At 47.7% G+C, this 27,279-nt stretch overlaps 1 protein-coding gene across 8 annotated transcripts in view; it reads right to left on the reverse strand.

Annotated features, from left to right (window-relative positions):
- TOR4A (torsin family 4 member A) overlaps positions 1 to 26,352 on the reverse strand; it is a 44,459-nt gene extending 18,107 nt beyond the window's left edge. For 2 of the 8 annotated variants that reach the window (XM_050926382.1, XM_050926377.1), the window contains exons 1-4: positions 24,309 to 26,352; positions 20,227 to 20,411; positions 16,910 to 17,009; positions 9,023 to 9,096 (exon numbers count right to left, since the gene is read on the reverse strand). The gene's annotated coding sequence lies outside the window, so the exon portion shown is untranslated. The remainder of the gene's footprint in view (positions 1 to 9,022; positions 9,097 to 16,909; positions 17,010 to 20,226; positions 20,412 to 24,308) is intronic. The other 6 variants (XM_050926383.1, XM_050926381.1, XM_050926378.1 and 3 more) reach the window with 5 other exon arrangements.
- Positions 26,353 to 27,279: the final 927 nt, after the last annotated feature.

Raw genomic sequence — 27,279 nt, forward strand, 5'->3', positions numbered from 1 at the left:
TCTATCCATAGAGATTCTGTGAAACTGTTGGATTCATTTAAAATGTTTACTATATTTGGTTCCATGCTTTCTTTCACATATAATGCACCAGCACAACCTACTCTGTCATTCCTATGTATTTTGTACTTTGGTATTATTGTGTTCCATTGTTATCATTGTTCCACCAAATTTGGCTGTTTCTCTTCAGTTTCTACCTGTACTTTTTTAACTTCTATCGCCTCCTCTTTACTAGGATATAGATTATCTCCCTTAATAAATCTTCCCCTAAAGGCTATGTCTGTCTGAACCATGTGCTCCTCCACTCCGTCAGCTTTCTCCCAGGCCTTAGTTGAAAAACTCCTCTACGATCTTTTTAATTTTACATGCCAGAAATCTGGTTAAATTTTGGTTTAAGGTGGAGCCCATCCTTACTGAATAGGCTCGTCCTTTCCCCAAAGGCTCCCCAGTTCCTAAGAAACCTGAATCCTCCCTCCCAACACCATTGTCTTGTCCACACATTAAAACCTTGAAGTTCTGCCTGTCTAACTGGCCTGTGCGTGGAACTGGAAGCATTTCAAAGAATGCTACCATGGAGGTCTTGGACTTTAATCACTTACCTAGCAACTGAAATTTGGCCTCCAGAACCTCTCTCCTACCTTTTCCTATGTCACTGGTACCTACATGTACCACAATCACCAGTTTCTCCTAGCACTGCACATACAGCTATCTATATGTTTCGAGAGGTCTGCAACCTTTGCACCCAACAGGCAATTCACCATGCAGTTCTCCCGGTCATCACAAACCCCGCTATCAATATTTCCAATGATTGAATCCCCCATTACTATTACCTGGCTCTTTCTAATAACTGGGATTCCCTCCACCGGAGAAGTATTCCCATTCTCAGTACAAGAGGATACCGTGACACCATCTGGAAGGAGGGTCCTAACTATGGGATCGTTTCTCTACACTCCAGCTTGATGTTCTCCTTCCCCAAGACTTTAACCTTCCTCAACAGCAGAGAGGCTGTCAGAGTGAGGGCAGGGGGTATTTTCATGGAGGAGTAATTTCATAGAGTGTTCCCTTGCTCTTGTGTTATGAGACAGGGCCCTCTCAAATAGGAGCAGGGAAGTGATTTTACCTCTGAACTGAGCATTAGTGAGACTGATACTAGACTACTCTGTCCAGTTCTGGTGACCACATTTTTAAAAGGATGTGAAAACATTGACAAGAGTCCGGAGAACCACCAAGAAATATTTGAATGATGGAAAAATGCCTAACAGTGAGAGACTTCAAAAGTTTGGCCTGTTTAGCTTATCAAAAAGATGATCAAGAGATAATTGGATGAAAATGCAGAGGAGCATCATGGGGCGAAAATGCCAGGTAGTAAAGTTGTCTTTAATCTAGTGGAAACAGATGTAACAAGAACCAATGGCTGTAAGCTAAAGTTAGACTAATTCAAATTAGAAATTAGGCACAAACTTTTAACACAGAGGGTGATTAACCACTGAAACAGCCTGCCACTGAAAGTGGTGAATTCGCCATATCTTTAAGTCTTCAGATTAAGACTGGATGCCCTTGTGGAAGGTGTTTTAGCCACACATATGTTGCTGGCCTCAATACACGAGTAACTGAATTAAATTCTCAATGTCTGTTATATACAGTTCAGAGGAGATGATATAATGAGCCCCTCTGCTTCAAAATCAATACAAAACAGGTCTTTTTACACAACATGTAATTAGCCAGTAGAACTCATTGCCACAGGATATTGCAGAGGCCAAAAATTTTGCAAGATTAAGAAAAAAAAGAGTTAATGCAAAAATAACATAGAAAGCAACTCTGAGCATCACTGCTGCAGAAAACTACAAGCTCTAGCAAACCGTCTCTTGTCAGAGGGAAAAATAGCATGACCCCTTCCCTCTTATCCTCTGCCACTCTATACAGCTCCATGATCCAGTGAGCTCAGCCCCACACAGGCCCTCTGGCCCCCTGCCACTGTAATCTAGTGAGCTCAGCTCCAGATAGTGCCCCTGGCTCCCTGCCGCTCTGTCACAGTGAGGGAGCTCCAGGCAGTGCCTCCTCTGCCCCTAGTTGTTCTGCCTCAGAGTCAGCTGAGTTTTGTCCAGCCAGAATCAGCTGGTTCTCACTTCAGGCCAGAGCTGTGGAGCAGATGCCATGCAAATCAGACCGTGCTGTGAAACAATGGGCAGATGTATGTGCCACATGAGAGAGTCAGTCCCCTCTCCCCTCACCTAGTCAAATCAACTGAGTCATGTCCATCCTCCCAGGAGTGCTCAGGGTGGAAGGTATTTAACAGCTGCCTGTGGCTGAGCTTGGCCTGGGAAATGGCAGGGGAAGAAGCTGGAACCTGCTAAATGGCCTGTTCACCTCTGAGTCCTGAGGTCAGAAAAATCTGACAGCTCCTTATCCAAGGGGCCTACAGCAGTGAAAGTCCCTGGACCACCCCTATCCCCTTCCACAGTAACCCACTGAGCAGCCCTGCCCACTTCGTCTTGGCTGGGGTCCGCTGCAGAGATAAGTTGGTGAGTGCAGGAAACAGAACTTTACCAGGAGGAACAGGACCTGCACTCTGATCCTGCAAGAGAGACGAGACCACGGGCCCCACAATGCTCAGAACTAACTGAAACACTCAGCTCTTCAGCTCGGCTTTGCCTCCGTAAGGCACACATCTGCAGCCGCACACGCACACACACACACGTACACCCCACAACAACAAACCCCCCTCCCACCCACAGACTCAAAACCCTTGTGCACTCGCACACAACCCTAGGTCCACCACATGCCCATTCACTCACACACACACAAAGATCAACAACACACTCACACATACAAATATAAGCACAACCTCCCTGCCACAATCAAGCTCCGATGAGCTAAGTTGGAAGAGAAAGTGAGAATGTGAGAGGTGTTTTATTGTTATTTCTGTTCTGGAATACATAGAATCATAGACTATCAGGGTTGGAAGGGACCTAGGAGGTATCTAGTCCCACTCCCTGCTCAAAGCAGGACCAATCCCCATGGACAGGGATAAAATACTATACCAATGGTGGCTGCAGCTGATGTTTTGTTTACAGCTCTATTTTGCATCTTCTCTGAAATCCACATTGATATTAGGTTGGTTTGCAATTTGATAGGCCAACTCATGGACTAGGGTAGACTTTTTTTTGTGGGGGGCGGAGAGGTGGCATTCAAGGCCATCTAGTCAAGGGGTGCCCAAGATATAGCATCCTAAAAGTGAGTTGTTGTCAAAGACTTTAAGTCATCAATTACTTTTAGATCGGGAAAAACAGAGGGCAGGAAGTAGTTATATTTCTGGAGACTTATATTCCTGGAATGCCCTCCGTGAGAGGTAGTGCATGGTACCAAACCAAGGTCTAACAGTTGAAATAGTAAAAAGTTAGCAGACCATATTTTTGAAATATGGAGTGGTGCAGCTCCGGGGTAGGTAACTATTAATAGATGACCGGCTGTGACGAAGTGGGAATGTTCTTAATGTTTTCTCTGAATACTGTGTGGGTGCCTCAGTTTCCCCTATGCATTTCTTAGGTATCTAGGTGGGGAAATCAGGGTGTGTGATTGTTGCAGAGCCCAAGGAGGCCCCTGTGATATGGTCTGCACAGAGAATGGCTGATACTCTGTCTCCTGGCAACTAATCACCTGGGCCCCTTCATTGGAGAACAAAGAGATCAGGTGACCTCCTGGCCTGGGAAAGAGACAAAGGCCAGAGAGGAGGGGCTGGAGAGTTTCTGTTTGGAGCTGACTGGGAAAATGGAGGGGCGGCCAGACAGACCTCCTGGCCTCCCCTGGCCCCCCAAGATGGACCTGAGTGAGGGGGTACTGCTGTCTGTACCTGCAAGACCTGTCTCGGACTGTGTTCCTGTCGTCTAAATAAACCTTCTGTTTTACTGGCTGGCTGAGGGTCATGGTGAATCTCAGGAAGCTGGGGTGCAGGGCCTTGTGTCCCCCACACTCCGTGACATGGGCACTGTGAGCCAAGGAGCACTTCCCAGCAAAATCCCCTTCAGACCGGATGAAGGTGCCCTGGGCTGTGATCCAAGAGCTCTGGACTAACATTTGTCACTGACCATTGTTAGTATTTCTCTGCAGTTCACAACCCATATTGTGAACCTTGGCCTCCTCCCCCTGGCCTGGAGGTAGCAGCTATCATTCCCCCAGCTTACAGCAAAGGTAACTTGGAGACTTGCATGGTCCCTTTCCTGGCAGAGCTGGGAATAGAGCCCAGACAGCCAACAGAGAAGACCCAACTCTCATCTGTTTTGCCACAAATAGGCCCAGCCTATGTGCTCACTTAGACTGTCTGCAACTGAGCCACTGAGCTTAGAGCCAGAGCCAGAGCCAGAACCCAAGAACCCCAATTCCCCAAATCCCACAGATGTCTAGCAACGCTATATCCCACTGGCAAAGTGGGTGAAGTTTGCAGGCGAGAGGGCTATGATGGACACCTGAAGGCCCCTTGTTTAAACCCTGCTGTGGAACTAGCTGGAGGTGATTCCAGCTCCAAATCATGCAGGTTTTGCTGAGTTAAGGTTGTGCAGCTGAGTTTCTGCTAAAACCAGATTTGCATCCTCTCTACAATATACAAAACAATCAAATCAGCTGGAAAAGTGGTTGCTTGAGGCCTGATAGGGTCTGTCTACACTGCAATTTGACACCCGTGGCTGGCCCGTGCCAGCTGACTCAGGCTTGCGGCGCATGGTCTGCGGGGCTGCTTACCTGCAGTGTAGACATTGCCTGAGTTCTGGGACCCTGCCAGCTTGCAGGGTCCTAGAGCCTGGGCTCCAGCCTTTGCCTGCAGTTAAACAGCCCCTCATCCTGAGCCCCACAAACCTGAGTCAGCTGGTCTGGGCCAGCCCTGAGTATTTAATTGCAGTGCAGACATACCAGAGAGCAGAGCCGGCTCCAGGGTTTTTGCCACCCCAAGCAGCAAAAAGAAAAACAAAAAGCTGCAATTGTGATCTGCATCTCTGCTGCCGCGGCTTCAGTCTTCGGCGGCAATTCGGCGGCTGGTCCAAGAGGGAGTGAGGGACCCGCCGCCGAATTGCCACCAAAGACTCAGACGTCCCACCCCTCACTGTGGGCCGCCCTAAGCAGCTGCTTGCTGGGCTGGTGCCTGGAGCTGGCCCTGCCAGAGAGGCTCCAAAAGGTCACAGCAGGCAGAAGTGGGCCTAAAAGTGAAATCCTCCTACAACAAGACCAATGCTTAGCCCCACTGCTGCTCAGAAAGGCTAGATCAAATTTCCATCCTTGTCTACGGCTTCTATACAGTGCAGCTCCTGCTGCATACCCACTTCTGCAAAGCAATGAGTCATACAGATGGATTTGTCAACCAAATACTTGCGCACGATGGAATTTATGTGCACTGAATGGGAAAGGGAGCCTGCCGGAGGAGAAAGGATGGTCCTCAGGCAATGAACTTGTAGCATTGGGCTAGTAATTTAACCCAGAATATTTGGCAGTGGCCATTAATTTTGGAAATAATCTACCTGTGTCTCCATTTCCCCTTCCTAAACACGACTGATAATACTCATAGAATTCTCATAAAAATACTCATTTAAGGCCAGAAGGGAGCATGAGATAGTCTAATCTGCCTTCCTGTAAAACACAGACCAACAAACACCCGCACATTAAACCCAACAACCAAAATGAGACGAAGGTATGGCAGGCAAAGGAGACCAGACTATCATGTACTGCAGGTGAATAGGAGGGTGTAACACAAAGGCACCTTGGCAAAGGGTCCCCTGTTCCAGGGCCACCCAGAGGATTCAGGGGGCCTGAGGCAATGCAATTTTGGGGGCCCCTTCCCTAAAAAAAAAAGGTGCAAACCTATAGAATATTATATTCTTGTGGGCCCGGGGCAAATTGCCCCACTTGCCCCCTCTGGGCAGCCCTGCCCTGTTCTTTGGGAACAACTCTCACCTAAGACTTGACAAATTCAGTACACCAAACACACGTCTTACACGACATTTAACCATGAAGAGTGACCGTCCATTAGCCGCTAGTTGAGTGGGCTTTAGCAAGGCTTGAGTCTCCTGCCCTTTGATCACCCTGGGGATCACCCTTCCCCGGTTGTTAACGAGGGGCCAGGGCTGATCTAGGAGAGAAGAGCATAAAAGTCAGATGCTAAGCGACAAGAGGGGCTAGCGAACAGGGGGCAGCAAACAGGGAGTCTGAGAGGCTGTAAAAGGAAGAAAGATTAAATCAGCATGGTTCGGAAAGGCTGTATCTCCAGGGCCAGCACTGCTCCTGGCTCCTTCCACTGCACCTGCGTCCAGACAGAACCCGATGGGACACCCCGGCCAAGGTCCTGGGGTAGATTTGCAGAGCCTGCGGCCTGCCTTTTCCCATCGTAAAGAGCTAGGTTGGGGAGACCATCCAATGTGAGAGGGGCCTGCTGGTAGAGTCTTCCCAGAAGCAGGTGGGAGAGCTACAGCAGGAGGTGGCCAGGCTGAGGAGTGTCCGTGCACACAAGGTGTTCATTGAAAGCATGCATATGGAGACCACCAAGAAAGCTATTCAGCTGGAGAGGACTGCAGTAGCACTACCAGGGCAGGAGGAAATGGCTCCTTCACAGAGAGGAAGCTAGCTGCTGGTTACTTCTGGCAGCAGGGTGTGTTCCACCCCTGCTCCCAACCCACCATCCAGAGATAAAAACCAGAGTGCCCCCCTGGCAGTGAGGGCTGAGCGGAGGAGAAGAAGCCATGTATCCCCAAGGCTGGGAGGATCATGGCCACCACCACCCAAGAGGAAACCAAGGTGGTGGTGGTCGGTGACTCCCTTCTAAGGGGGATAGAAGCATTCATCTGCTGGCCTGACCTGGCATCCCAGGAGGTGTGCTGCCTGCCTGGGGCCCATATCACAGACATTACGGAAAGATTGCCGAGGATCATCAGGCCCTCTGACCACTACCCCATGCTGCCCATCAGCATTGGCACTAAATAATAATGCGAGGTATGACTATGAGCAGATCATGTGACTACTGGGCTCTGGGTGTAAGAGAAAAGGAGCTGGGGGTGCAGGTGGTGTTCTCATTAATCCTTCCGGTCAAGGGTAGGGGCCCAGGTAGAGACTGACACCCTGGAAGTGAATGCACAGCTGTGCAGATGGTGTCACCAGGAGGGCTTTCACTTCCTTGACCATGGGCTGTTGTTCCGAGAAGAAGGACTGCGGAGTGGAGATGGGGTCCACCCCTCAAGGAAAGGGAAGAGTATCTTCGGACACAGGCAGGCTAACCTAGCAAGGCAGGCTTTAAACTAAGTTCAGTGGGGCAGGAGACAAAAGCCCACAGATAAGTCCAAAACCAAGAACTAGGTGAAGGGTTGGCATCTGGGTGGAACATGGGCAATCACAGCAGAGACAAAGGAATACGGGGGGAAATCTAATAAACATCCTAGACATCTGTATACTAATGCAAGAAGAAAGGGGAATAAACATGAGGAACTAGAAATACTAGTAAATAATCGCAATTATGACACAATTGGCATCACAGATTTGGTGGGATAAATCACACGACTGGAATATTGGTGTAGAAGGCCACAGCTTGTTCAGGAAGACCGCAAGAGAGAAAAGGGAAGCGGCATTTGTTGCCTCGTATATCAAAGGTGTATACACTTTCATTGAAGCTGAGACAGAAGTGGAGGCGGACCTGTTGAAAGTCTGGGTAAGGATAAAAGGGGTAAAAAAAACCAAGGGTGATGTCAAGGTAGATCTACTATAAACCACCTAACTAGGAAGAAGAGGCAGATGAGGCTTTTTTTAAACTAATAAAATCATCCAAGAAACAGGACTCAGTAATGATGGGGGACAGGAGTTACCCAGACATCTGTTGGGAAAATAATATGGCAGGGCACAGATCATCCAACAAGTTTTTGGAATGCACTGGAGACCACATTTTTATTACAGAAGGTGAAGAAAGTGACTAGGGGAGAGACTGTTCTAGAATCATAGAACCATAAGGTTAGAGACGACCACAAGGGTCATCTAGTCCAACACCCTGCAAAGATACAGGATTTGTTGTGAATAAACCATCCAAGGCAGATGGCTCCAGTCTCCTTTTGAAAACCTCCAGTGAAGGAGCTTCCACAACCTCCCTTGGCATCTGTTCTACTGTCCTACTGTTCTTACAGTTACGAAGCTTTTCCTGAAATTTAATCTAAATTTGCTATGCTGTAGTCCTGCCCTCTGTGGCACAAAAAGAATAACTTTTCTCCATCTTTTTTGCGGCAGGTTTTCAAGTATTTGAAGACTGCTCTCATGTCCCCCCTTAATCTCTTCTTTTTGAAACTAAACATACCCAGCTCCTTCAACCTTTGCTCATATGGCTTGTGTTCCATCCCTCTGATCATCTTTGTTGCTCGCCTGTGGATCCTTTCCAGTTTCTCTACAGCCTTTCTATACATTGGTAACTAAAACTGGACACAGTACCCCAGCTGGGGCCTAACCAGTGACAAATAGAGTGATACTATCATCTCCTATGAGTTGCAAGCTATGCCTCTGTTAAAGCAACCTAAAATTGCATTTACTTTTTTGCAACAGCATTGCGTTGCTGACTCATGTTGAGGCTGTGATCCACCACAGCTCCCAGAGCCTTCTCAGCAGTGCTGCTGCCAAGCCAGTTCTCCCCCACTCTGTATTTGTGCATTTGGTTTTTCTTCCCTAAGTGCAGCACCTTACATTTGTCTCTGTTGAATTTCATTTTGTTGTCTATAGCCCAGTTCTCCAGTTTAGCAAGTTCCCTCTGAATTGTAGCTCTATCCTCCAAAGTGTTGGCAACCCCCTAGCTTTGAGCCATATGCCAATCTGATCAGTATGCTCTCTAGTCCTACATCCAGGTCATTAATAAATATGTTAAATAGCACCAGATCCAGAACAGATCCCTGTGGAACCCCACTTGACACATCCCTCCAATCCAACATCATTCCATTAATAGTTACTCTTTGTTTGGGGTTATTTAACCAATGTATCTACTTAATGGTAGTTCTGCCGAGCCCGCATTTCTCCAGCTTACCTATCAGAACGTCATATGGGACTGTGTCAAGAGCCTTGTCCACCGCATTCCCCCTGTGCACTAATCCAGTTACTCTGTGAAAGAAGGTAATCAAGCTGGTTTAGAATGATTTGTTCTTGGTAAATCCATGCTGGCTGCTAGTGATCACCCCTTCATCCTTTGGGTGTTTGCAGATTGAATGTTTTATGCTCTAGTAGCTTCCCAGGTATCTAGATTTGATTCTGACAAACAGGGAAAAACTGGCTGAGAATTTTAAAGTGGAAGGCTGCTTGGGTGAAAGTGGTCATCAAATGATGGAGCTCATGATTCTAAGGAACAGTCGGAGGAAAAACAGCAGAGTAAAGACAACGAACATCAAGAAGGCAGACATTAGAAGACTCAGAGAATTGGTAGGTAGAATCCCATAGAAAGCAGGTCTAAGGGAAAAAAAGAGTTCAGGAGAGTTGGCAGTTTTTTTAAGAGACATTATTAAGTGCACAGGAGCAAACTATCCTGATGCCTAGGAAGTTCGGTAAGAGCCACTCTGGCTTAACTAGGAAATCTTCAACAACCTGAACTCAAAAAAAGTCATACAAAAAGTGGGAACTAGGTCAGATTATGAAGGATGAATATAAAAAACAACACAAGTGTGTAGGGACAAAATTAGAATGGCCAAGGCACAAAATGAGATTAAACTAAATTAAAGGGCAACAAGAAAACATTTTAAAAATACCTTAGAAGCAAGAAGAAGATGGGGTAGGCCCCATTACTCAATGAGGAGGGAAAGACAATAACAGAAAATGCAGCAATGGCCAAAATGTTATTTGGCTTTTTTGTTTCAGTTTTCCCCCAAAAGTTAGCAATGATTGGATGATATCGGTGTAAATGAGGTAGGATCTGAGACTAAAATAAGAAAAGAACAAGTTAAGAATTACTTAGACGAGTTGGATGTCTTCAAATAGGCAGGGCCTGATTAAATACATCTTAGAATACTTAAAGAACTAGCTGAAGAAATCTCTGAGCCATTAGCAATGATCTTTGAGAACACATGGAGGACGGGAGAGATCTCAGAGGACTGGTAAAGGCCAAATATAGTCCCTATCTATAAAAAGGGGAATAAGGACAACCCAGGGAATTATAAACCAGTCATCTTCATTTCAGTATCCAGAAAGATAATGAGCAAATAATCAAGCAGTCAGCTTGCAAACACCTAGAAAAAAATAAGGTGACAAGTAACAGCCAACATGGATTTGTCAAGAACCAATCAAGTCAAACCAATCCAATATCCTTCTTCGATAGAGTAACAAGCCTTGTGGATAGGGAGGAACTGGTAGATGTGGTATATCTTGACTTTAGTAAGTCTTTTGATACTGTCTCACATGACCTTCTCATAAATAAACTAAAGACATGTAGTCTACACAAACCTACTATAAAGTGGATGCAGAACTGGTCTGAAAAGTTTAATCAGAGAATAGTTATCAATGGTTCGCAATCAAGCCGGAAGGGCATAGCGAGTGGGGTCCCACAGGCATCTGCCCTTGGTCTGATTCTATTCAATATCTTCATAAGAATGATTTTGCTAATGTCATAGAGAGTACATTTATCAATGTTGCAGATAATACCACCCTGGGATGGATCACAAGCGCTTTGGAAGACAGGATTAGAATTCAAAACAATCTTAAACTGGAGAAATGGTCTGAAATAAACAGGATGAAATTCAATAAGTACAAATGCAAAGTACTACTCTTAGGAAGGAATAATCAATTGCATAAATACAAAATGGGAAATGACTGCCTAGGAAGGAGTACTAGTGAAACAAGGTGGGTGAGGTAATATGATTTATTGGACCAGCTTCTATTGATAAGAGAGACAAGCTTTCTTTCCAGATCTAATGCATCCAAGGGTGTTGAGAGAGTTAAGGATAAGGAGGTGTTAGTACCGTTGTATACGGCGTTGGTGAGACCCCATCTGGAATACTGTGTGCAGTTCTGGTGTCCCATGTTCAAGAAGGATGAATTCAAACTGGAACAGGTTCAGAGACGGGCTACGAGGATGATCCGAGGAATGGAAAAACTGCCTTATGAAAGGAGACTCAAAGAGCTTGGCTTGTTTAGCCTGGCCAAAAGAAGGCTGAGGGGGGATATGCTCGCCCTATATAAATATATCAAGGGGGTTAACGTTAGGGAGGGAGAGGAATTATTTAAGTTTAGTACTAATGTAGCCACGAGGACGAATGGGTATAAACTGGATATTAGGAAGTTTAGACTTGAAATTAGACGAAGGTTTCTGACCATTAGGGGAGTGAAGTTCTGGAATAGCCTTCCGAGGGAAGTAGTAGGGGCAAAAGACTTTCCTGGCTTTAAGACAAAGCTTGATAAGTATATGGAGGGGATGTTATGATAGGATCGTCAATTTGGGCAATTGATCTTGAATTACCACCAGACAGGTCTGCTCAATGGTCTGCGGGGAGATGTTGCATGCGATGGGTACTGAGTTGCTGCGGAGAACTCCTTCTTGGGTGCTGGCTGGTGACTCTTGCCCACATGCTCAGGGTTTAGCTGATCGCCATATTTGGGGTCGGGAAGGAATTTTCCTCCAGGGCGGATTGGCAGGTGCCCTGGAGGTTTTTCGCCTTCCCCTGCAGCGTGGGGCACGGGTCGCTTGCTGGTGGTGTCTCTGCAGCTTGAGGTCTTCAAACCATTTTTGAGGATTTCAATAACTCGGTCCTGGGATAGGGGTTGTATAAAATTGGATGGGTGGGGTTCTGTGGCCTGCCTTGTGCAGGAGGTCAGACTAGATGATCAGATTGGTCCCTTCTGACCTATGAGTCTATGAGTCTATGAGTTGGCTCATGTGATTGCAGAGCCATTGGCCATTATCTTTGAAAATTCGTGGTGATCAGGGGAGGTCCTGGACGATTGGAAAAAGGCAAATATAGTGCCCACTTTTTGAAAAGGGAAGAAAAAGAACCTGGGGATCTACAGACCTCACTTCAGTTCCAGCAAAATCATGGAGCAGGTCCTCAAGGAATCTATTCTGAAGCACTTGGAGGAGAGGAAGGTGATCAAGAACAGTCATCTTTATTAATGATATGGATGATGGGATTAATTGCACCCTCAGCAAATTCGCAGATTACACTAAAATGGTGGAGGGGTAGATATGCTGGTGGGTAGGGATAGGATCCAGAGTGACCTAGACAAATTGGAGGATTGGGCCAAAAGAAATCTGATGAGGTTCAACAAGGACAAGTGCAGAGTCCTGTACTTAGGATGGAAGAATCCCATGCGCCACTACAGGCTGGGGACCGACTGGCTAAGCAGAAGTTCTGCAGAAAAGGACCTGGGGATTACAGTGGATGAGAAGCTGGATATGAGTAAGCACTGTGCCCTTGTTGCCAAGAAAGCTAGCGGCATATTGGGCTGCATTAGTGGGAGCATTGCCAGCAGATCAAGGGACTTGATCATTCCCCTCCATTTGGCACTGGTGAGGCCTCATCTGGAGTACTGTGTCCAGTTTTGGGCCCCACACTACAAGAAGGACATGGACAAATTGGAGAGAATCCAGCGGAGGGCAGCGAAAATGATTAGGGGGCTGGGGCACATGACTTACGAGGAGAGGCTGAGGGAATTGGGGTTATTTAGTCTGCAGAAGAGAAGAGTGAGGGGGGGATTTGATAGCAGCCTTCAACTACTTGAAGTGGGGTTCCAAAGAGGATGGAACTCAGCTGTTCTCAGTGGTGGCAGATGACAGAACAAGGAGCAGTGGTCTCAAGTTGCTGTGGGGGTAGGTCTAGGTTGGATATTAGGAAACACTATTTCACTAGGATGGTGGTGAAGCACTGAAATAGGTTACCAAGGGAAGTTGTGGAATCTCTATCCTTTGAGGTTTTTAAGGTCTGGCTTGACAAAGCCTTGGCTGGGATGATTTGGTTGGTGTTGGTCCTGCTTTGAGCAGGGGATTGGACTAGATAGTCTCCTGAGGTCTCTTCCAACCCTAATATGCTATGATTCAAACCACAAAACTCTTCTTCAGGTCAGTTCCTTCAGGTCAGAAGGAATACTGCAGAAATGGATGTGAGTGAGGGTTATGATCACAATCCTAAAGTGAGTCAACAATGTAATACTGTTGTTGAAAAAGTGAACATCAGTCTGGGATGTATTAGCAGGAGTGTTGTAAATAAGACACAAGAAATAATTCTTCCACTCTACTCAGCACTGATAAGGCCTCAATTGGAGGACTGTGTCCAGTTCTGGGCACGATATTTCAGGAAAGACGTAGACAGATTGGAGAAAGTCTAACGGAGAGCAACAAAAATTATTAAAGGTCTAGGAAAGACTGAAAAAAATGGGTTTATTTATTTGGGTTTATTGGGTTTATTTATTTGGAGAAGAGAAGACTGAGGGAGGGACATGATAATAGTCTTCAAGAATGTAAAAGTTTGTTATAAAGAGGAGGGTGACAAATTGTTCTCATTGACCACTGAGGCGAGAACAAGAAAAAATGATCTTAAATTGCAGCAATGGAGATTTAAGTTAGACATTAGGAAAAACTTCTCAACTGTCAGGGTGGTTAAGCACTGGAACAAATTGCCTAGGGAGATGGTGAAATCTCTATCCTTGGAGGTGCCTAAGAAGAGGTTAAACAAACACTTGTCAAGGATGGTCTAGATAATACCTAGTCCTGCCTCAGTGCAGGGAATGGACTAGAAGACCTGTCAAGGTCCCTTCCAGCCTGACATTTCTATGATCCTGTGGAAGGCTAACATGGAGATGCCTGAAGGGACCCTAGTGAATGTTGTACAGCCTGGCATGTTGGAGATTGATAAAGAGTTTATCAAAGATGCAAAGGTGAATGGCAAAGTGTGCCAAGCTCTAGGCTGTAATATAGGCTCTGTGGTGCAATGGATAGTGCATTGGACTTCTAGCTCAATAACAGGTGGAGTCATTCAAAGGCTGTGGGTTCAAATCCCACCAGAGTCCTATTTTTTTCATGCAACGCACTGTCAACCTCTGGAACTCCTTGCCAGAGGGTGTTGTGAAGGTCAATACTATAACAGGGTTGAAAAGGGAGCTAGATAGATTCATGGAAGATAGGTCCATCAATGGCTATTGGCCAGGATGAGCAGGAATGGTGTCCCTAGCCTCTGTTTGCCAGAAGCTGGTATTGGGTGACAGGGGATGGATCACTTGATGATAACCTGTCTGTTCATTCCCTTTGGGGTGCCTGCCGTTGGCCATTGTCAGAGGACAGGATACTGGGTTTGATGGACCTTTGGTCTGATACAGTATGGCTGTTCTTATGTTCTTAAGGTTGGAGGGATACTGCTGTCCAGATTTCACTGGTCAGAAAATACATGGTTATGGAAATTGTGATGTTCTCCAGGGAAAATGTAAAATTCTTTGCAGCGGGAAAATCTGAAACCACTGTTCCCCGAGTTCAAGTACAGTTGGCGTGGGAAGGTTTAAAAGGTATTTAACTGCTGGTACACTGGATAGCGTTCCAACAGATATAATATAGAACTGATCTCTTGTCTCTGTGTAAAGCTGTTAATGTTATAACTCGCAGGAAGAAGTGTAACTCCTGAGTCCCCAGCCATGGACCCTGCAGAGGGCAGGGCGACCACTGCTCCCTTAGCAGCAGGCAGTAACACCCATGTCTTCGGAGGAGGGGGTTGAGAAATCAGCTTCTTTATGTGAGAGCTCTGGGTCTGAGCACAAGCCCAACAATGTTTGCCACAGAGTGAGATGCTGGCCCTTCTCTAGGAGGCAAAGGGGAGCTATTGGCAGAGATGCCCAATAGGAAAGCAGGGGTAAGATCTTTATGCAGGAGGGCAGGCTATACAGGGAAGCCCGGGTGGGTAAGAATAGGGGTCTGGGAGCACCCTGAAGACAGCTTTTGGTGCTCAAAAGGTATCGTGCAGGGCTACTGAGGTTAGCGCATGATGGCCCACTTGGGGAGGGAAAGAACTATTGAAAGGCTTAAGGAAAACATTTATTGGCCTCATATTCTTGATCAGGCAAAGGAGTGTTGTAGGGCATGTGACTTACATCAGAAGCGGAAGGAACCTAACTGTCTCCACAAGGCTCCATTCCAGCCTTTACCTGTGATTAAAGAAGCATTCCACAGGCTTGCCAGGCCATTTTCCAGGCCATCCAAAAATGGGAAAATTAGCAGTGGTTGATTTTGCAACTGGTTATCCAGAGGCAGTTGCGCTGTCAAATGTAGAAGCTGAGACAATTGGAGACGCACTGTTTGCTATATTCAGCGGAGTGGGTTTTGCAAAAGAAATCCTATCAGATAGAGGGTCAAATTTTATACCCCTAATATTTAGTCAACTGAGGAAGAAGTGTGGGGTAAAACAATTAGTCTGCCCCTTACCACCACCCCTAACAAACAATCTAGTGGAAAGGCTCCCTAGGACTCTTAAATCCAATGCTAAGAATGTACATGGACAGAACAGCTGGAGATTGGGATGAGTTGTTGCCTTAGCTATTATTTGATTACAGGGAAGTATCCCAAGTGCTCACAGAGTTTGCCTGGTTTGACCTCCTTTACAAAAGACAGGGCAGAGGCCCCCTAGATCTTGTTAGGGACTCCTAGGAGGAGGGCTCTGAACCAGAGGGGGAAGCCCCTAGCTGAATATGTAACCAAGCTCAGAGAGGCTTTAAAATCCATGATGGATGTAGCACAACAAAATCCAGGTTTCACAAGAAGAGTGGTACAACAGAAACACCTGTGAACGAGCATTTGATGTGGGAGGCTTGGTACTGATGTTATTCCCAGTAAAGCAGCACAAGATGCAAAATTCTTGGGAAGGACCTTTGGAGGCTGTGGAGCAGGTTAATGAGGTTACTTATAACGTGCAGAAGCCCCTCAGTGAGGTTGCCCCGTAGACTGTACCCATAGACTAAAAGTCTATCACAACTGTGAGGCTGTAGGAGTATGATAAGTTGTAAAGAGGAGGACTGCAGCACGGCCTCCTTAATAGATTTGGTGGTGGAGAGCTACAGGGAGAACGTTGATATATGTGACGGGTTAATCCCAAGGGAAAGGTTCGAAATCATGGCTGTGTTGGAACGTGACCAGCAGGTGTTTTCATGCACTTATAGAACCTAGTAGCCCCTGGGCATCCCCAGTTGTCATGGGCCCCCCCAAAGGATGGATCTATCAGATTCTGCATTGACTACAGAAAACTTAATGCTGTCACAGTACCTGCGCCTTACCCTATGCCAAGGACTCATAGACTCTGAGGACACGCTAGACGTATTAGGCCGTGCAAAATTCCTGAGCTTTTGGACCTTAACAGGAGATACTGGCAAATTAACCAGATGTTATGTGGCCTACAGGACCTCATATACGTATGTAGATGATATTATCGTTCTTATCAGCACTTGGCAAGACACAGAAATCACGTGGGCATTCTGGAGGAAAGACTCAAAGTTGCAGATTTGCTGGCTCAGGTGTCAAAATACAAAATAGGAGCAGCTAAAGTCCCTTATTTTGGTCATTGGGTTAGGGGATGCAAATTCATCCTGATCCCCTAAAAGCAGAATCTGTTATTAACGGGCCTATACCCCATACTAGGATCACGGATTTGTAGAAGGCTCTAGTGATATCGTATCAGTTATCACAGATCTCTGTAAAAAGAATAAACTAGCCACAGTGGTTTGGTCAAAAGGGCTTTGATAAAATCAAAACAGGTTCTGTCCAAAGAGTCAGTTCTGGCCAGTCCTGATTTTAATAGTCTTTGAGCTGTGAACAGATGTGGGGACAGTTCTGATACAAGCAGGGGAGAGCAACCCCATTGCATTCTTAAGCAAAATATTGACCACCACTGAACACAGTTAATCCATCATAGAGGTAGAGTGCTGTGTGATTGTGTGGGTAGGCAAACAGTGAAAACATTACCTGTTCAACAGAAATGTAGGGTGTTAACGCTCCCTCTCCATTGAAGTGGTTGCACAGGACCAAAGGTACCAACTCCAGGCAGTTGTGCTGGAGCATTGTGCTGTAGGAAAATGAGATGGAGATTGTGCACATCAAGGGGAAAGAGAACATAGTAGTAATTATCCTGTCCAGAAAAGCGAGCCCAGAACGATGCCTGCGGAATAGCCAGTGGCTAGCCGTAAAGTGTCAATGTCCAGGGGGAGGCATGACACAGAGATTCCTTGGCAAAGGTCCCCTGTTCTTTGCAAACAGTTCTTCTCTCAGACCTGACAAACTCACTACACCAAACATGTCTTATGGGATATTTATCCATAAAGACTAACATGTAAACGTACCTACAGAAAACTCATAACTCATCAGGATTTATACAGCAGGCAGGAGAGTGATCTGGCCATGAATAAAGACAAAAGATTGTTTCAGAGTGTAACAGAGCGTAGGGAAAGGCATTCTGGATCCATTCACTGAGAAAATCCCTCAAGGAGCGGGTGGGCCTTTCATGAATAATGGGATCCTGATGCTTGTGAAACCAGCCAGCTGTGCCACAGACTGGACTTTGCGGGGAAAGCTGACTTCATTAGATAGCAAAGGTAACTACTAATAAGTGTAGACTCAGGTTTACATTTTATGATTTTATTTTGTGCTGGAATCAGTTGTTTCCCCTCACTGTCTCTCACTTCTAGTGAACTTGCTATTCTTTGTTATGAACATAAGAACGTCCATACTGGGTCAGACCAATGGTCCATCTTCTGATAGTGGCCAATACCAGGTGCTTCTGAGGGAATGAATAGAACATGGTAGTTATCGATGATCGATCCCCTGTCGCCCACTCCCAGCTTCTGGCAGATAGAGGCTAGGGACATTCAGAGCATGCGGTTGTGCCCCTGGCCATCTTAGCTAATAGACATTGATTGACCTATCCTCCATGAACTGATCTAGTCCTTTTTTGAGCCTTGTTACGGTTTTGACCTTCACAGCATCCTGTGGCAATGAGTTCTACAGGCTGACTGTGCATTGTGAAATAAACCTATTTTTGTTTTATTATAAGTGTTCCCAAGTGCTGTGTGGTTTACAGGTAAAACTGGTAGACTGAGGGAGAAGAGGGACCCTAGGGCCATTGTAAAAGGCGTCTGGAGAGCTGGGAGATCAGGCCCCGGAACATCCCACTGAGGTGCCCATGAGGATGCTTAGGAATGGTGCAGGTGCAGGGCCAGTGCTGTTGTTGGGGGGGAACCCTACGTGGAAGTCCCTGAGACTTAAAGTGATATCTAACATTGTCTGCAAGGACTTGGTATCCCAGCCATGAGAGAGCAAACCCATTCTGCTGGCAGAGAGGCACCAGGAAATCCTGCCAGCCTGGCTTGTTTGAGTGTTTGGAAAGGATAGGAAGTGGTGGTGCCATACGACAGGGCTTTCTGTGGCACCAAAAGCCCAAGCAGTCAGGCTGGCCGCATTGGTCCAGAGGAAGATCTCGCTCACTGTCCTGCAAACTGTTATGTCCCTCACAGCCCACCTCACAATGTGCCACCACCCGGCTGTGAGACAAAGACCCACATCAGGACTCCGAAGGAGCATACATGCAGGAGACTGGAAATGCTGTGGGGATGCCCCTCCGCCCCCGCTTTGTATAAATGATCAGCTGTTACCTTCATGGCATGAAGTGTATTTCTGATGCCAGTAATGTGCGGTGATAACAGAGACAGGCATAAAGGCGTGTGAAAGGCAGGGAATTTGGTGCCTGAAATGAGTGACAGCTCTCCAGCCAGAGCAGTAACAGGACTTGGGCAGAGTGTCCATAGACACAGAGATCCCAAGGCACAAGGGACCACTGTGCTCTCTAGTTTGACTCCTGTGTACCGCAGGCCAGAGACTTGCCCTGAGTTAATTCCTTTGGAACTAGAGCAGAGCTTTTAGACACACATCCAATCTGGATTCAAAAATTGCCAGCGATGGAGAACCCACCGTGGCCCTTGTTGAGCTGTTCCAATGGAGCCTCCCCATCGTTGTTAACAAGGATGCCCTATTTCTGCTCTGATGGGACGGGGCTCTTCATTCGCTGGGCTGGCCACAAATGGATTCTGTGCTCCCTTTTTTTCTAGCTTGCAAACAGCAGAGGGAGCAACTTGCACGCACCTTGTCACTGCGGATGGTCTGGCTAAACCCTGGCCTGGACTGGACACTAACGGAACAGGTTGATGACTAGACCATAGTATTTAGCCTACGTTTCACGCTGCTTGGTTTCACTCCATCATTCCTGTTCATACAAACACATTAGAGAAGGGGACTGGGGCTGCCCCTGCCTTCAGCCAGACACTAGAGAGAGGGAGGGAGTAGCCACGCACAGGCACTGGAGAGCAGCAACTGAGCCCCAGGCTTCCCCTCATCAGCTCACAGCAATTTTTATACTTCCCCCATCACTGAATTTCCTATGTATGTTTGCACTGCTGAGGCTGGTTGGGACATGCCCTTAAGAGCCTGCAACATTGCACCGTTGTGCTGAAACATTATCATACGCTGATGTAACATACACAGCCAGAGGGTTATTGACTTTTTCTTTGGTAGGAGAGGCCTGAAAACTACACAGAAAAGATCCCTGTTCTGTCCTGCAGCCAGGGGCAGTGGAGTGGGGCCACGAGGCCCTATGCCATGGCCAGGGGCAGAGGAACAGAGCGGGGCCCGAGGCCCTGTGCTGCAGCCAGAGGCAGCAGAGCGGAGTGGGACTCAGGGCCCTGTGCTGGGGGCAGCGGATCAGAGCCCGGGGATCTGTGCCATGGCTGGGAATGGCAGAGCAGGGCCTGGGGCCCTGTGTTTCAGGCAGGGGTGGCAGATGGGAGCCCGGGGGCCTGTGCTGGGGGTGATGGAGCGGGGTCCAGGGCCCTGTGCCGTGGCTGGCGTATCGGAGTCCAGGGGCTTGCGCTGTGGCTGGGGTGGCAGAGCAGGGCTCCGTCTTACTTGCAGTATCAACCTTTTACATTTTATCTCAAGCTAGAGGCAGCTCTGAGGGACTCATGTATCAGCCTTTCCAGCTGCTCAGAGCAAGGGGGAGGGGAGGAAAATGCAGTTCCTCCTTTCTCCTTCCTCCCTCCCTGAGCAGCTGGGATTGGGGGCAGGGAGGGAATCATTCACCTCTTCCTCTCTGTGTAGCCCCTGTCCTTCCTCCTCTGTTTAAAGCTCCTCTCTCTAATTTTCAGGGCAGTTTTCTATGGAGTGGTCTTGGAGGACACAGGTTGGAAGCCACAGGCTCTACCTGCCCCCAATCTAACCCTCGCGGTTGGTCTCACCTCAGTGCGTCCCGACGAGCTGCATGTCTTCAAGCCCTCGGTTCCTTGGCTCCGCGGAGCAGGGTCCCCGAGCTGGGTGACACCAGAGCAGCAGAGAGCTCAGTCATGAGGGAAGAGGAAACCACTGCTCCCTGCAGTGCTCCGCTGAGGGCGTGAGATACAGTCCCCCTGCCCTTCCTGGAGCGCTAGGCAGGCAAAGAATGCAAATTGTGCATAAACAAAAATCTCCACTGATCAGTTCCTGGAAACGCACCTCCAGCCTGTGCTGTGCCAGGGAAAGGGGCCAGGTGGGGTATCTGGTCCTGCTCTACTCTCTGGTGCTTCTGCTGCGCTTTACTCTGCAGCATTTGAACACAACGAGCTCGCTGCTGCCTGCACCCCTGGCCACATCCTGCTCTCTGCAGGCAAACGGGCCAGGCTGCTGTGGGACTGCACGAAACTGCACTCGATTCAAAGTTTGGCCTCTCAAGGCGCAGTCTGCTCCAAATCTGAACACACCAGCCAGCCAGGCTGTGCCAGGGCTGCCCGGCTCTCAGGAACAGCCCCAGCCTTGGTTTCCTCACTCCCTCCCCTCATGCTGAGCTGGGCTGCTCGCCTCACTGCACGAACAGCCCCTTGCGCTGTGTTTGTCCTAGTCAGGAAGCTAGAGCTCTCGCAGAATGGGGCTCCCTGCCTGTTTGAAGGACTCAGCCCCAGGGGACTATTAACATCAGTTCTCCAGGAACATCGCTGGCTTCCTCTTTGATTGCAGGGGTTCGCTTTGGTAGAGAGCCCCACACCACTGGCAGGTGGTGTTCTGCATGCTTCCACAGGGGCACGGCGCAGCGTGGGGCTTTTGGGGAGTTTAGGTGTTCCTGAGTGTGGGGGCTGGGAACCCCACTGGCACATTCAGCAGTGCAGAGGCTCCCCACATGCCACAGGTGCACAGCCGAGCCAGAGGGAGGAAGTTAGGGTACTCTGCATGTCACACACTGGGAACCCCACTCCACACTGGGGGTAGGAGACCGAGGGAGAAAGGATCAGCTGAGCAGTGAGAAGGAACACCCAGCAGCTGGGGCCCTGGGAAGGGCGAGGAAGGGGTGGGTGCACCCAGGGTTTTGCAGCTCCCGATAAGAGGTGTACCAGTCATGCACTGCAGCACCACACCCCACATGCCATGGGGCAGCGCATAAAGTAACGGCGGGAGAAGACGAGGAGAGTGAGTCTGCCCTGGCTCAAAGACAAAGGACAGGCCAATACTTTCCAAACAAAACTAGGAGACAAGGAAGGGCTTCCCTTGGCCTCACTGAGGTGCAGATCCGCCAGCAGCACGGGCTCACCCCAGAACCCTGGGGAAGCTGAATGGGAACCTGGAAATGACGACACATTAGCCATGCCCTGCCAGGGTCACCACCATTCTGGGCATGCTGCCCACTGGGTCCTTCCCAAGGACCATGGGTGCCATTGGAGTCAGTCCGTTTCTGTCTCTTGCTGCCTCGATGGCTTCCTCAGTGCCTGAGTAAGGAGGGCAATGCAATGCCTCATAGACAGAAAGAAGCCTTTGGAGGCGATGCAGGAAGTCTACGAGACAGCCGACTTCCCCTCAGTGACAGGCTGGGACACGTTTCCCTGCGGTCCCCAAGTGGACAGTGCGGCTTTCAGACACACAAACTCTCAGATCCAGGAGCCCTCCCAGGTGCCCCAGAGACAGGAAAGGTGCCCATGTGATCTGACTGTATATTCGGCTCAAAGGAGAGGGGCAGAAGCTGTGCTCCAAACGGGGTGACCGTAGGGCATGGGAGTTCACAGCCTGATCTTCCTCATGGGAAATCAGCCAGCAACAGTCTCTATACAGCAGCCAGGAGGGCCCACAATGACCCACAGACTGTGGGGCTGAGCCCTGACCAGGAAGAGCTACTGGTCAGATATCTAGGAATGAATTAGAAATGGTGCCTCAGGTACTTGGCCTGAGGAGACAATCTATTGGACTGACCCCAGCTGGCCAACCTAGAGATGTTCTCTACCTTTTGCTATGTAACTGTTCAAGACCCTGCCCATGGTATCTACAACCGTTCCTTAACCGCCAGGCCTAGGAAATGATTCCTGCACTTCAGCTGTGAGTTGGAGCACTTACCCTTACCGGCACCCCACCGGGAACAGAGCCCACCAGGCTCTCAGCTGAAGTACATCCAGTTCTTGGCCCTGCATTGTGGTGCTCCCGGTTTTTAGAGGACTAGTTAACCTGATCTCAGTTCACAGTGGCAGCATACACACCATCAAACACTTCAGGTGGGGGGGCGGGGTGGGAGAGGGGAAATCCAGGTGTGATAATTGGCTGTGAATTACAGCTAATTGGTCAATTAACACCCCTGGCATTCCCCAAAGTCCAAAGCATTTGATCATGTAGATATGCCCTAAAACCAGGGTGACCAGATAGCAACTGTGAAAAAACAGGATAGGGGGCGGGGGGTAACAGGCACCTATATAAGAAAAAGTCCCAAAAAACGGGACTGTCCCTATAAAAACAGGACATCTGGTCACCCTACCTAAAACACAGGAACCACTGAGAGTGTCTGGAGAATCTAAGCTTCTGCAGGTTGCAAAGGCAGGACTTTAGCTAAAGATGAACAAAAAAAGGACCCTCCATGTGTCTGTTTCTTTGTTTCAAAAGCTGTTTTGTTTTTTTTTCTTCTAGTATTTTGTTCCATTTGCTGCTTGTCACTATGTCACTGGTCCCAGGGTCCTGAAGGGAAGAAATGCAGGTCATCAGCCCACCTTCCAGGGCACTAACAGTTGGAACCCACCGGGTAGTGTAACTAGACCCTGGCCTAGGCTAAGGTGGAAGAGTCATGTGGTTTCACCCTGAGACCAGTAAGGGCCAGAGGCTGAACACCAGAGACAAGAAGAGAGGCAGAGGTGCAGGTAGCCCAACACAAGGTACATATGCTGTGATCAAGTCACCTCTTCACCTTCTTTCTGACAAGCTAAATAGACCTGAATCCTTTAGCCAGGCAGGTTTTCCAGACCTTGATTTTTCTTGGGGCTCTTCTCTAAACTCTTTCCAACTTATCAACATTATTTCTGAAGTGTGGCCAACAGAACTGGACAGAGTCCCCAGTAAGAGCTACTGCTGCTCACTAGTGCTTTGCTTGTACAGCTAAAGCATTCTGGTGTCTTAGACACCTCACTGCACTGCGAGCTCATACTGAGTTTGTTTGCAAGGTTTCCAACTACCTTTTGTGAGTCACTGCTTTCCAAACTACAACCCTCCCCCCCCCCACTATAATTGTGACCTACATTCGTGGTTCCTCTCTGTAAGATGGTGGATTCTCCATTCCTTGACATTTTTAAACCAAGATTGTCTGTATTTCTAAAAGATATGCTCTAGCTCAGAGTTTCTCAACCACCAGTCTGTGGACTGGCACCAGTCTCTGAGATCCCCCTGACACAGTTTAGGAAGGCAGCAAGCCGATCCCTGATATCAAAAAGATTAAAAACACTGCTCCAGCTCAATCAGAATGTATGGACTCAATGCAGGAATTGCTGGGCGAGCTTCTCTGGCTTGTGTTATGCAGGCAGAGAGACTAGACAAGTGTCCCTTTTGGTCTTAACATCTATTAATCTCTTCCAGTAATGATCTCATCAATGCCTATAAAGAGGAAATACCACTTGTTACCCAAGGTGCCTAGAATAACCCACACTGAAAATGCCAAGGTCAGAGCAGGCTGCAAAAAGGAGAGCAGATTCTCCCAAAAACTGGTGGTTAACACCGTAGTTGGATTCACCAGTCCCAAACTGCTCCTGGTCCCCCACACTGCTTATCAAGAAGCTGAAAAAAAGAAACCACACAGCCCTCTTTATTGTAGTCCCAATCAACAAATAGGTCCAGTAAAGTGAGATGTTATTTAAAACTCTACTCACTTTACAAAATGTTCTTCTCTTCCCCAAAGGGCCAGCCACATTACCAGACCAATATTAGTATGGATCTTAACAAAAATACCATGCTGCCAGCCAATCCTTTAATATCTAAAAACTAAAGCTTTTCTTAGAAAAGAAAGAAAGAGAAGAGAGTTGTTAAATGGTCAAAGCAATCAGATACATACATATGACTTCAGAGTCCATATATCAGGTTCTTAGCAGCATTGGTGAGCTTGCTGGCTTGTAAAGTCCCTCTGGAACACATCCACAGCTTGGATATGTGTATCAATCCTTTGTTCAAAGCTTCAGTTTGTACAGAAGTTACTCCAAAAGGTGAGAGAAGCAGAACTGAAGAAAAATGGAGAAGATGCAGCTGCCTTTTTTATATCTTTTTTCATTTGGCTTGTATTTCCTTTGTCCCAAATACAAACTCAAAGCACATGGGCATGGAAATTTCTTGGAGTCCCCTGTCCACAGGCATGTCCTTACATGTCCTGCTGACGCATAGGCATAGCCCAATGGCTTCTCTCAATGGGTTCATTGTACAGCTGATTGCCCTTGATGGGCCATTAAGCAGTCCAGATAGTGCTGATGCCAATCTGCCTGGGGGGTGTCACCCAGGAGCACAGCACAGGTTTGAGATACAGAGATATCATATAGATTTATAACTCACAATACAAAGACGACACATACATATAAACCAGATTATCATACTTAGCAAATCATACCTTTTCCACTTCCATGGCATATCTTGTAAGATTCATTGCCGTTTTGTAATATCAATATCAATAATATTATAAATGGTCACACCCCCTAACCCACTCCTACACAAAATTCACAAATTGTGATGAAACTAGATGTCCCAAATGCTATTCTGGCCTCTGGGGGACAACACATTGTGTATCACAACTTGACCCTGGTCACATTAGTGCTGGTCAAAAGCAATATGATTTTTAGAAACTCACTTAGTTCCTTCTCAGCTGGGTTGTGATAGGGACTCAGACCTAACCATCTGGACCGAGCTCTATGCAGGAAGATGATTATAGAGTGGTTGAGGTAAATGCAAAGTTGTTTCCTTTTCCAATACTTCTGCTTCCTTTTTCCAATAGCTTCGTTCAGAACTGAACAAATATCTGGGGCTTCTAATCATTTTACTCAGAGTTTTCCAGGCTGTTTTCTGCAGTGTCACTGTTTCTATCTTCCTGTCTAGGAGCCATAAGCAGTTCCAAAAAGCTGTGTGCGCTGTATGAGGTGGGGAAGTTGAAAATGCTTTTGTGGTTTTTATAAAAAGGTCCATTATATCTATGGAGGCCACACTCGCTCCGCCTTTCTTCAGGGACTTCCTCATTCTCACACCCAAACTATACAACAGCGGCTCCAGTCTGCCTTGCCCCACTTCCACAGAGCAGCACGTAGCTAGTGCGCACTCAAGGCTGAGAATCACAGCCGATGTTATAAACACAGGGTTTGGTTTATGTTGAGTCCCAGTGTCACAATGAGGCAGCCCTTCCTTGGTTTGAATCACAGCTTAAGCATGCTGTAAACAGAAGTGGTGAGAAATGGTAAAAGGAAGCGTAAGAAGGAAAAACAGACCTCAAACATGAACGCCGGATAAAATAATGGGGAGAGGAAGCGAGAATGAAACAAAAGGGAGAAAGAGTGAACCCTTGCCAAGGGGCCTGGAGAGAAGCTAGGGGCACTTTCTGATATTCATGGACCCCTCCATGTTCACAACCTTGCAGCAGAACTCCTCCTACTTCGCCATCCACAGGGGTCATCCTGGTCTGCAGACAAATTACAATAGGAAAAACAGGAGGGAAGCCGGCTAAGGAGTTGGGAATTGATGCATTCATACTCTGCCGTGATCTGTGCAGGCCTATGCCCGAGCCCGGAATGGAGCGATGCAGAGTGGAGCTGCCTCGGAGAACATATAGTGGTGCAGGCTGAGGAGAGACGAGTGATGGGGGCTACACAACAGCTGTTTGCAATACAGTCTTTGTTGGCTCAGCATCCACGTTGTTGTTACCGGAGTAAAAGGAGAACGTACAGCATGCAATGTACAGGAGCCCTGCAGGCACAGACGAGTATTACTGGGGGTGCTCGTTGATACAGTGTCTGGATCTACCCATCTAGGGAAAGAGGGAGGAGGCCCTTTCCAATTGTCACCTAGCAGCTTACACATAAGGGTTGTTAGGGATAATGCTGGCTCTAGCCATGGGTGGTGGGTGAAAGCCCTTTCATCTTGGAGGGCACTGAAATCAGTCTGAAGAGGGTGTGTCAGAGCGAGAGACGCAGGCAGTCACACAGGAGGCTTGGGAGGCTGACCGGGCACTGTTCTGTTCCTGTGACAGGGAAGCCAGTCTAACTTAGCTTGCAGTGAAGTGAAGACAAAATGTGCATGGTGGGAGTTTGTTGTTCTAAAACCCTTTTTTCTCAGATGCTTTGTTCCAACTGCTAAATAAAACCACTTTGTTGGAAGGAGGCTGTTGGTTACTGGCCCAGGTTCCTGAAGGGAGGAAGCACAGCTGCCCTCGACCCAGTCAGGCCTGCAGAGTGAGAAGTGGTTGGTATACACAGGGTATCACACCAGGGGCTGGTCTAAGAGCTGAAGTATCCTGTGACTCCCCACCGAGATAAGGAACGGCAAGAGCCGAACACCTGAAGTGGGTGCACTCAGAGAGCAGAAAGGACCAGAAGGTCAACTTGCCCCAAAAGCACGACAGTTCCATGTGGAACCCTTCTGCCAGGTGGAATCGGCAGTAACAAGGGCCCAGTTCAATATCCAGGGGTTCCCTCTTAACATTATAAAACAGATATGGCTCAAGTCCCCGCATACACACCCCCCAGGCATCTCTAGGAGGCAGTACTCCCCCCATTGCAAACACGGAGTCCCTCTACAACCAAAGAAGACTTTTATCATGAGAAGAAACCACAGTATGGATTTGGGGAAACACTGCAACAATGAATTGAAATTACACAAACAGTAAGTAGCACAGCTGGCCCAGAGTATCTTGTGCAATGCCCCTGGCCTGTTTCCCACCTGGAGGTGTGAAAGTCCAATGGATGAATTTTCCTCTAACATGCCGCTCCCCTCTCCTTTTGCTGTACCACACTCACAGTTTAGTGTCCAAGGTCAGCAATGACCCAGAATCCAGG

Source organism: Gopherus flavomarginatus, chromosome 17 (genome assembly GCF_025201925.1).
Source record: "Gopherus flavomarginatus isolate rGopFla2 chromosome 17, rGopFla2.mat.asm, whole genome shotgun sequence".
In the NCBI taxonomy this organism is placed as follows: domain Eukaryota; kingdom Metazoa; phylum Chordata; order Testudines; family Testudinidae; genus Gopherus; species Gopherus flavomarginatus.